Below are 9,728 nucleotides of genomic sequence, written 5' to 3'. Positions count from 1 at the left end.
AAACGAGAGAGTGGCTTTTACAATCTGCTGTCTTCAAGTGCTCCTTTGTGACTGGCTTCAGGGCGAGACTGGAAGGTTTCGAAGCCGAGACACAGCGAGACACCTCGCAAGCTGCCCTCTCTCATCCGTGAAAACATGTGAATTGCTAGACACGCTGAATCGCACATTGCTTACAGGCATAAAATGTTTTCAGTTAGAAGAACATCTTAAAAAACTAGGAGACGCTCCCCTAACCCGCCCTCCAGCGAGAACAATTTTAAAATCCACTGAGACAATAACAGATGATTTTTGCCCCTTGCCAGCTCCCTTTCTGATGCTGTTAATGGGAAGAAGGATGGAGTTCAACACAAACACAGGATTCCTGTTTCTACTGTGGGCCAGCACTGCGTAGGTTAGGGTGGTGAGGAGGTGAACCGAGAGAAACTGGTGGATTGGAACTCATTTACTGGTGTCTCCAAAGTTCTCTCTGCTTTCCGGATTGAAAAAAAAAAAATGTGTGAAGAGAAGTGACTCTCCTCTCTCTCTCCCTCCTTTCCCCCTCCTTTCCCTCCTCTCCCCCCACCCACCTCTCTGCTACTGCAGTTCTTGGGCTGCTTAAGCATTAATAACGTTCCAAAAACGCAACAGATTTTGTTTCTGCTGCTACGGCGTATGCCATGCATCTGGGGTGAGATGAGGAAAACGGGAACCCGAAAGCCTTTGGAACTGCAATAATCATGGAAGCTTCTGGTAGCACAGACAAATCTGTGTCCCTACACCAATGACAAAGGTTCTGAAATTAAAGGGGACAGATTAAGAAAGGGAAAAAAAGTATCTCTGGTTTCTATACACTACTGTCTTGAGAGGGAACATTGGCAAGTCAGATTTGTGAACGTTAAACCCTGTTTGTAGGGCTCATGTATGTGATATGAGCATAAAACATGGAGTTTTTCTCTAATTCTACCAGCTGGCTTAACCTTTCAAAGGAGTAGAATCCATTTCTAAGCGGCTATAGGTAATTCCAAGCACAGTGTGGTCCTTGAGAATCTTTTGGAAATATTTTTTGGAGTTAACTCCGGAGTCATGTAGTAAACTGCTTATAATTTTAATCTTGTTACTATAGAAACAATGTTCCCCTACCCAAACTAGGACCGTCAACCCTTTATTACCCATTTTTATACTCATAATTTGACTTAAGAGATTTTGATTTTTTTTTAAATCACTCTTGAAGATCTTTCAATACAACTCAAAACTGACACTAATAACAGCTTACTGGGTTCCCTGGGAAGTGCAGGCACCTTGCATTCATTTTCATTTATTATTCTCTTTCTCTTTTCTCTTAAGACACAGCCTTATAAAGCTCAGGCTGGACCTGAGCTTTCTATATAGCCAAGAATCACTCAGAGGTTTTTTCCCCCTCTATCCCACACCCCCTGCATACAAGCACTGTGCTTGCTTTAATGAGGCGCTGGAGTCCACAGCAGGCTTTGTGCAGGCTAGGCGTGTACTCTACCAACCGAGCTTCATCTCCAGCCAGCCTCCTTTTCTCCCTTTCCAGATAAGAACACTGAGGTTCAAAAGGAAGCTGAACAACTTGGTCCAGGCAGTTAACAGCAAACAAAACCAAAACAGACTAAGTCTGATTTGCCACAAGTTCATCAGTCTCCAAAATTCAGGTTTTTTTTTTTTAATTATTATTTTGGGGACCACACCAATGAGTACCCCACAATTGTTCTTGAGCAATAACAGTAACCCTAGAAACACACCTTGCTCTCCAGCAACCCCCTCCCCAACAAGGCCATTTCAAGGCCCAGTAACTATTTGTTGCAGAAATTCCTGTCCTGTTTATTTAAAAGCTGTCCCATTACTTGATTGGCCCCGTCTTGTATTTTATTTCATAAGGAAAATGTATTTATTTCATAAGGAAAATTCTGAAACGCGAGTGGGATGCTTACCCAAGGGTGAGTATGACAAGTGTTAATCTTATTACCATTTAAAACAATGATTCTGGGGATGGGAGGTGGAGGCGTGGGTGTCTGTCCACATGTGCACCGTCTAGTATCCCAAGGCAGTAGGGAAGGGTGGCTCCAGGCTCGGTGTAAAAACAAAGCAATGCTTTCTTTGTTGTGTTTTCTTGGCCCCTTGATGATTCCCATTGAATTTGGGGGAATGAAAAGAAGGCCTAAGATAATTAAAAGTTTATCAAACAGAACAGGGTTTTAAAAGCATGCAGGATACAATATTCTTGCAGAGTCTTGTATTGTGTTACACACATCTTTGCTTTGGTACAGGAAAGCTCTGGCCGGTAAAAGCTGGAAGTATCAAGATTAAGGAAAACATCCTGTAATACCCATTGTTTAATAATTCAATGCAAACCCTCTTTATTTTATCTTTAAAAAGATTTTTTTTTTAATCATTGTTCCAAGAGGAGAGCTAGGGAAAGAAGCCGCTGCCTCTGGGCACAGACTCAAGACTCAGCATGCAAACCTGCGGGAAGCTGCACACAGTGAACCTGCCTGCAACCCTCCCTGCAACCCTGTTTGTGAGACACACTTAGACCCACTGGTCCAGTGCATCTGCCCCAAACACAGTTGTTATTGACAGGAGAATTTCTGGACAGATTGACAGCTGCTGTGTAAACAGTCCGGTGTAAGGAATTGCTCCATTTGCACTAGTCTATTGTTTGCTCATGGAATTTGAGTGTGTGGCCTGGCACCTGACAGAGGTCAGGGCGTTGCATGTTGGCATTGTGAAATGCTACATTTAAAAGGCACTGAACAAATGCCCAGGGGTGCCTCAGGCCCATCCTTATTTTATTCAAATATTTCTAACCCCATTTTCTTTCACAGTCTTTTCCTTTTCAATTATTCATGACTTGACGGTAAGATTCATGGGCTTCAGGGACCACATCTGTTTGATTCACTGGTATACATTCGGCAAACAGCACAGTATGTGGCCTGTGGTTGATACTCAGTGGCTCTGAGGCGGCCACTGCCTGAAGCTCCTCCAAATTGATCAGACTGAGCTAGAAGGATGCACAGGAAGTGCCCCCACTTGAGGCCCTTCTGGGGTCCATTTGGAAAGCAGATTTCTATTTGCCATTGGTGCTTTTATGCTTCCTGAGTAGGAAGAACTTTGACACATCACCCTGGAAAGGCTTGCATGCTGCTGCTTTGGGAATATAAAAGTGAGGTGTTTTGGGGTTTGTTTCCAATAGCTAGATATCTGGAGTTTGGCCTCAACACTACCATTACCACCACTGAGGCAGAAGTCTGGGATGGGTGGAGCCTGCATAGCAGCCAAAGCCACCAGGATGGCCTGCATGTTCTCCAGAGTCCTTGGTCTGTGCAGAGACCAGCCACTGGCAGTCTTAGAGGGGGGAGGCAGTTGGTTGCTCTGGAAATAAATGTGCCCTGAGTAGGTCAGGCCTGCCCATGTTCTGGTATAAGAAGTGTACTAGTCATATTTTCTGGGTTGTAAAATGCCATACTATTAGGGAGGGTTTTGGAAGGCTAGAAGTCAAGCCAGCTTAACTGAGAACAGAGCAAGGAGGCAGGGTTCTCATTAGAACTTGCAAGTCAAGTCACCTGGGGAGCCAAGTCTGTCCCTAATTGGCCTGGAGGGCAGTCCCAAGAATCAATCACTTTTTAAAGCTTCTCAGGTACTTCTAGTGTGTAGCCAAGAGTAATACACACTGTGAGGGGGACAAGAAAGAGTGTAAATCAGTCTGGGGGAGTTGTTAGCCCACTTGGAGCCTCTCACCTGCTCATAGCTCAGCTCATCCCAGACACTGGGACCTTGGCCTAGCCTATCACTAGTTCAGAGAAACTTCGGGATGCTGATTTTAGTAGCTCAGATAACTTGGCTATTTGAGATAGCCTCTTCTACACTCCCCTCTTGGCAACTAGACCATGCCCTAAATGAGTCAAAGTCGAAAAAACATGCATTGGGTGTAACGTTTAGTTTAACTTTTGACTGGGATTGCCAACAATAAGATTCTTGGATGAATTTTAATAGTAAATAAGAAATTGGTAATGTTACAGTATGTTTCGTGAAATATTTTGAACCTGTTTATACAAAATTTACTTTGTTTATCTGAAATTTAAACCCACAGAGCATCTTTCTCTAATAATCTTTAGGCCTAAATGCTGTGTTCAAATTTAAAAGAATATGGTAGAAATTTTGTTTGTTTGTTTTGATTTTTTTTCCTTTGCTACTTTGGGATTTTTGCAATGGAAATGAAAGAATTACATTACTGTGTGTGAGTTGGGTGGATAAATTTCTCAGCTGTCTATAGATGTCCAAGTTAACACCGTGTCCCTTGCCCTCTCAGACTGAACATTTGGCTAGTGCCCTAGAAATTTCTGGTTATCATGCTGGAAGCTTGAAATAGCAGAGTGTGACCTAGGCTGCTGACCCACTGTCCCCCTCCCTGACTGGACGAGGTAGGCACAGACCATCTAGGAGCCCAGAGGATGCTGGGATGGCAAACTCCTCCTTGCCCTATACTTTGAGGGGTGTAGAAAGCGCTGGACACTATTCTGTTTTGGGTTAGGAACGCCTCCTCCTTGCCCAGCAGGTGTTATTAAAGGTCATAGTAGTGAAACTGTTGGTATTTATCTCTGGCTGATGACTTTCATCCTTCTGCTAAGGGTCACGTGGAGAGAGGAAAGAGAGCATGCCTGCCTTGGTTTCATTTTGGACCTAACACGCTAGTTCTTCACTAGAGGAAAACATTCAGTGCTGAGCTGACTCTGCTCTGGTCTGTCACTGCACTATCCTCTTACTGTGGTGACCTGGCCATGTGCTCCACTTTCGGCAGCTGAGGAAATTCAGCTCTGATTCCTGTGCGTCCAGTCTGCACCCCTGTGCAAATCCTGTCTATGTACCCCCTGAGTACTTTGGCTGTATATGCAACACCTGACATTAACCTCAGTTGCCCTATGCGTGTTCAAAGGGGGCAGTTCTGGGAGATAACTTGGCTTCTCTCCTTTCACTGTGTGGTTTCCAGAGATTAAAGATTGTCAGTGGGGTGGCCTGTGCCTTTACCCACTGAACTATCCCATCAGCATCTCTTTTAACTTTTATTCCTCAATCCCTCTGCCCCCCAGAGTTGCAACATTCTTAAATCTATGGAGGCATAAGATGCCTGCCTCCCACTATCCTAGTGTCTCATGCCTGAGGACCCCCTCGCTCCCCCACACTTGCAAATAGGCATGAACACCCTCTTAGGTTCTCTTCCATGCACCTGGTTGGACCAACATTCTGTGGGGAAATAACATTCACACTACAGTCACAGTCCTTAGATCTTGCCAGCTCTAGGTATGATTCATAGTCACATTTCTCTGCCTGGCCAGTACACCGCCTACTAGAAGCAAAAGAACAACTCTGATAAGTCCTGGTCTTTGGAAGCCAGTTTCCAAACCTACTGACTTCCAAAGGGCTAGGCAACCTCCCTACCACGCTTAATATAGATAGCTGATCTTTCTGCTCATTACTGGACAGTGTCAGAAGGCCAGAGAGAAGTCTAATTTAAAAGAATATTAACTATTATGACTACAGTCGCTGGTCTTTGTCTTACCAGACTGCTCTGTGGTTTCAGCCTCCTGCTTAGCCTTGGAGGGACATTCGGCTTCTCATGGATCAGGCTGCGCAGAGAGGAGCTTCCCAGGCAGCCTCTGCAAGTCTGTGTACCCAGCCACATCATATGGCCCACGTAGAGTCCCTGCTCTAAACTGTCAGACAAGCCAACTCAGGGAATTGTCTGCCCATCTGGATCTCCATGGGTCTCTTGTTCCCCAAATCCCTGCTGTGTGTCCCACCTACTTCCTGAAGCACCACCTGCTACCCTGGTGGGATTGTTCTGACAACGAAAACCAAATTCCCAGGCCCCACTCTGTCTTCTGTGATTAAGGAGATGCCTGGCTTGGCTCTGCTTCTTGCCATATTTGCAGCTGGGACTGCCACTGTGTACCAGGCCATCGTGAGGTTTAATTTTGAGCTTTCCAAATATTCCTCATCCAAATGTGTTCTAAGCTCCTATCTCAGCAGAAAGAAAACAATAATAATAATAATAATAATAATAATAATAATAATAGGAGGAGGAAGAAGGAGAAGACACATGGCTGAAGAGGAAGAAGGACCAGAAAGAGGTTCTAGGGAGAGCAGGACAAATGCCAGAAAACCTAGACACTAAGAACCTTTTCTGCACCTCTTCTTGTTATCACTAATTCATTGAAGCTGGAACACAGTGACTCAAACCCCATTGTGGCACCAAAAATAGAGAAGCCAAATCCAGATTTTCTGTGACCTAAGATGACTCACTATATTATATTATTTTAAAAAAATAGCATAATTTTCTTGCAAAACTGAGTTGGATTAAGCAATATTAATATAGTTTAATTTACCAAAAGTGCTAATGTATACACTTTTAAAGAGGGGGTTAATTACTGTGCAACCTGGATACTAACCTAACTCATTGAAGGGGAAGGAAACACCTTGTAATATAAGAAAATGATGGATTTAGTGAGAAGAAGCGTTCTTTGTGTTACTGTAACCAGTCCAGGTGTATGCTACTCAAAGTCTAAGGAAGGCCAAGCATACAGAGCTATTTAAAAACAAAGATGGCATTTTCATTAGTTTGAGAACCAGGGAAGAAACTTATCTTTATTCTTTTCAGACTCTGGTTATAGCTTAAATCTAAACGCCAGGTACCACTGCACATAACTCCTATGTATTACTCACTGTGACACCTGCAGAGGGAAGTCTGAGCACTGGCCCATGTCCAGATGGGTGAGACTAACAGGGTTGTGATAGTCACCCATGCCTTGGGAGCTTTCGTGTGGTTAAAATCGTCAGTTTCCTCCAGTCACACAGGGGTTTTGTTCATTCTTCTGCTCTGAAGGAGGGTCCCACACACTCCAGTCACCCTGTCACAATAGCTAGTGCGCTTTGGGTCAGGAAGCCATAGTGACAACCCCACCCTTGTCTAGCATGTCTGCTCCAGCTGAACATGGAGGAAACTGGGAAATAGCCGTATGACCTTTTGGGCTCCATGTAGGATGGGCTTGGGTTAAAAATGTCACGTTGTCGTTCACTATCCGACTTCTTTCATTTCCCTGGTGAGTTTTTTGTTCTTTGGGGATAAGTGTCTGAGTTTCCTGATGCTGTTAGGACAGGTTAGTACAGTGGTTCTCAACTTGTGGGTCGTGACCCCTTTGGGAGTCACATATCAGACAGTCACAAATTACAGTTATGGATTAGCAATGAAATAATTTTATGGTTGGGGAGGTTACCACAATACAAGGAGGTATTAAGGGTAGCAGCAATAGGAAGGTTGAGAACCACCTGATTAGTGTGTTAGTGAACTGTAACAACAAAAACATATTCTCTCATAGTTCTGGAGCTCAAACATCCAAAATTAAAGTATTGGCAGCGCTGTTCTTCCCCCAACAGGCTCTGGAAGACAATCCTTGACACCTTCTAGTTACTGCTCAGATTCCTCCATGGCTTTATAGCTCCAGTCTTTGGTCCCATCTTCACATGGCTGCCTTTTCCCTTACAAGGACTTCTCTACTGATCTGAGTTCCATCTTAACCCAGCACCATCTCTTCTCCATTCTTTATAGCTTCAAAGATTCTGTTTTGAACAGGTCACATTCTGAGGTTTCAGGTGAACATGACTTTGGGGGACACATTCAATATACAACAGAACATTCTCTTAATTCCATAAAAACTTCGTTTCCCCGATTTTTTCTTGAGCACAGATAACCTAGATCTTCTTTACCAAGAGATTATGAAGTATCTTTCTGTTATAGTCTTCTTCAAAATGGCCCAATGTCACTTCTACTCAAGGGGTTGTGGCTTACAAATTGGCTTAGCTATGGAAACTGGCTGATGGAGCATATGTAAACAGTTCCAGGAAAGCAAACACTAAAGAAATGTAGCTAGCACTCTCCAAAAGACCTTGAAACCGAATGTTTACAAAGACCTAGCCGTTTGCAGAATTTGACAGTGATTTTGTTAACTGTCTGTGTTAGTGTGGGGGGAAAATGTAGCCACTACAAAAAGAGTGCAACAGTTACAACCACAGCAAAGACAATGAAAAAATATTTGAAATAAATCAAAAAGGCTGAAAATGGGACGGGGAGATGAAAGATGGCTCCAGCCTCCTGATGTTTGACTACCGTCTTGGGCACCCAGCTTACATCAGGATGTAGTGAAGGAGACAAGCTAATTGAGAAGCTGATTATTGATGAGAAGTATTACTTATTTGGGAGGAGCCCCGACCCATGTGACTTTACAGCAGTCTTGCTGTTGGGTCCACACACCTGGTGTACCACGAGCACCTGAAGAGGGTTTTTTTTCAACAGCACACATGACACTTTCTTGGGTCATATTCGGCTGGAACCTCACAAGCCTCAACAAATTCCTATCGATTCTGCAGTCTCCTTTGGTGCATCCACGAGGACACACGCTGCAAGAGAAGCCTCAGACACTGCACACGCTGCAAGAGAAGCCTCAGACACTGCACACGCTGCAAGAGAAGCCTCAGACACTGCCGTCCGCTGGGAAAGGACATGAGAAGATGGGTGGGGAGGAGGATGAACTCAAGGGCTTGTTGGCTTCGAGACCGAGCTGGATAACCTAACAGAGTTCAAAACTGCCCACAACAAGCAGATTCCAACCCTCACCATTGAGGAGGGAAATCTGGACAGTCCGAGACTAAAGAAGAAGAGGAAGAACTTGAGGGTGACCTTCAGTGAGGGTGATGAGATCATCAACCCAGAAGATGTGGATCTGTTGGTTGCTTCTGGAACATGACGCAGACTGCAGTAGTTCCAGTCAAAAAGCAGGTGAGGGCTCTGGCTCTTTGGAGGAGTCAGGGAGCCGGCACATGCAGAACTTTGCCTTCAGCGGAGGACTATACGGGGGTCTGCTCCCCCTCTCCCCAGTGAAACGGGTTCCCCACCGCATGGCATTCACGGGACAGTGCTCATTGGTGGCTTGCCCATACCATACCCAAACCTTGCCCCTGATGTGGACTTGGCTCCTGTAGTGACCGTAAATCCCACACCAAATCCCCGCAGTTTATAACCCTGAAGCTCTAAATGAACTCAAGAAGAAGAAATACGCGACAGAGGCTTGGCCGGGCAAGAAGCCCACACCTTCTTTACTGATTTGATATCTTTGGTAATGGAGAGGGTGGGGAGGGCTGGGAGGGGTGAAGGGATGACAAGGGGATCTACTGAACTAGGGAGGAAACTTTCCATGTGTGCAGTAGCGTCTTTCAGAAAGTCTCCTAAGGTCCTAACCGTGAAATACTGAGACTAGGGGTGGGGCTAAAGTACCATTGAAGACCTGAGTCAGAACACTTGAAGTGTAGAGAAAGGCTCCCGGGCCCTTCTGAGCAGACTGTCCTGGCCCTCTCCCTGTGCCACCTACTAGGACCATTAATGTGAAGTCACTCACCGGTGGAATCCAGAGCTATGGAGAGGGTCGGAGCCTTGTTTGTATTCCTTTCCCTTCCCTCATGAGACCCAGGTAACAAAGTGGTTGCCATGGATACCAGGTTAGTTGACGCTATTCATTTAAACCACAGGATAAGCAAATGTCCTCTTGTGCCCGTGGTTTTGAGGCCTAATAAGCCATTCTCTGCCTGTCTGGTGGCATGAGGCTATTTTGAGTTCCCTTCATCTGAAGCCAGCGTCACAGGACGGGCTAATGGGTTTGTACCGTATTGCTGGACTT

The 9,728-nt window shown here is 45.0% G+C and overlaps 1 pseudogene across 1 annotated transcript; it reads left to right on the top strand.

Annotated features, from left to right (window-relative positions):
- The first annotated feature begins 8,565 nt into the window (after nucleotides 1-8,565).
- LOC308436490 (nuclear inhibitor of protein phosphatase 1-like) lies at nucleotides 8,566-9,162 on the top strand (annotated as a pseudogene). The gene has a single exon. The product of its transcript is annotated as a nuclear inhibitor of protein phosphatase 1-like (transcript).
- The last annotated feature ends 566 nt before the right edge of the window (nucleotides 9,163-9,728 follow it).

This window comes from Micromys minutus, assembly GCF_963924665.1.
Source record: "Micromys minutus genome assembly, chromosome: 1".
NCBI lineage: Eukaryota > Metazoa > Chordata > Mammalia > Rodentia > Muridae > Micromys > Micromys minutus.
Note: the sequence above shows the minus strand (reverse complement) of the source record. Positions and strands in the feature narration are given on the sequence as shown.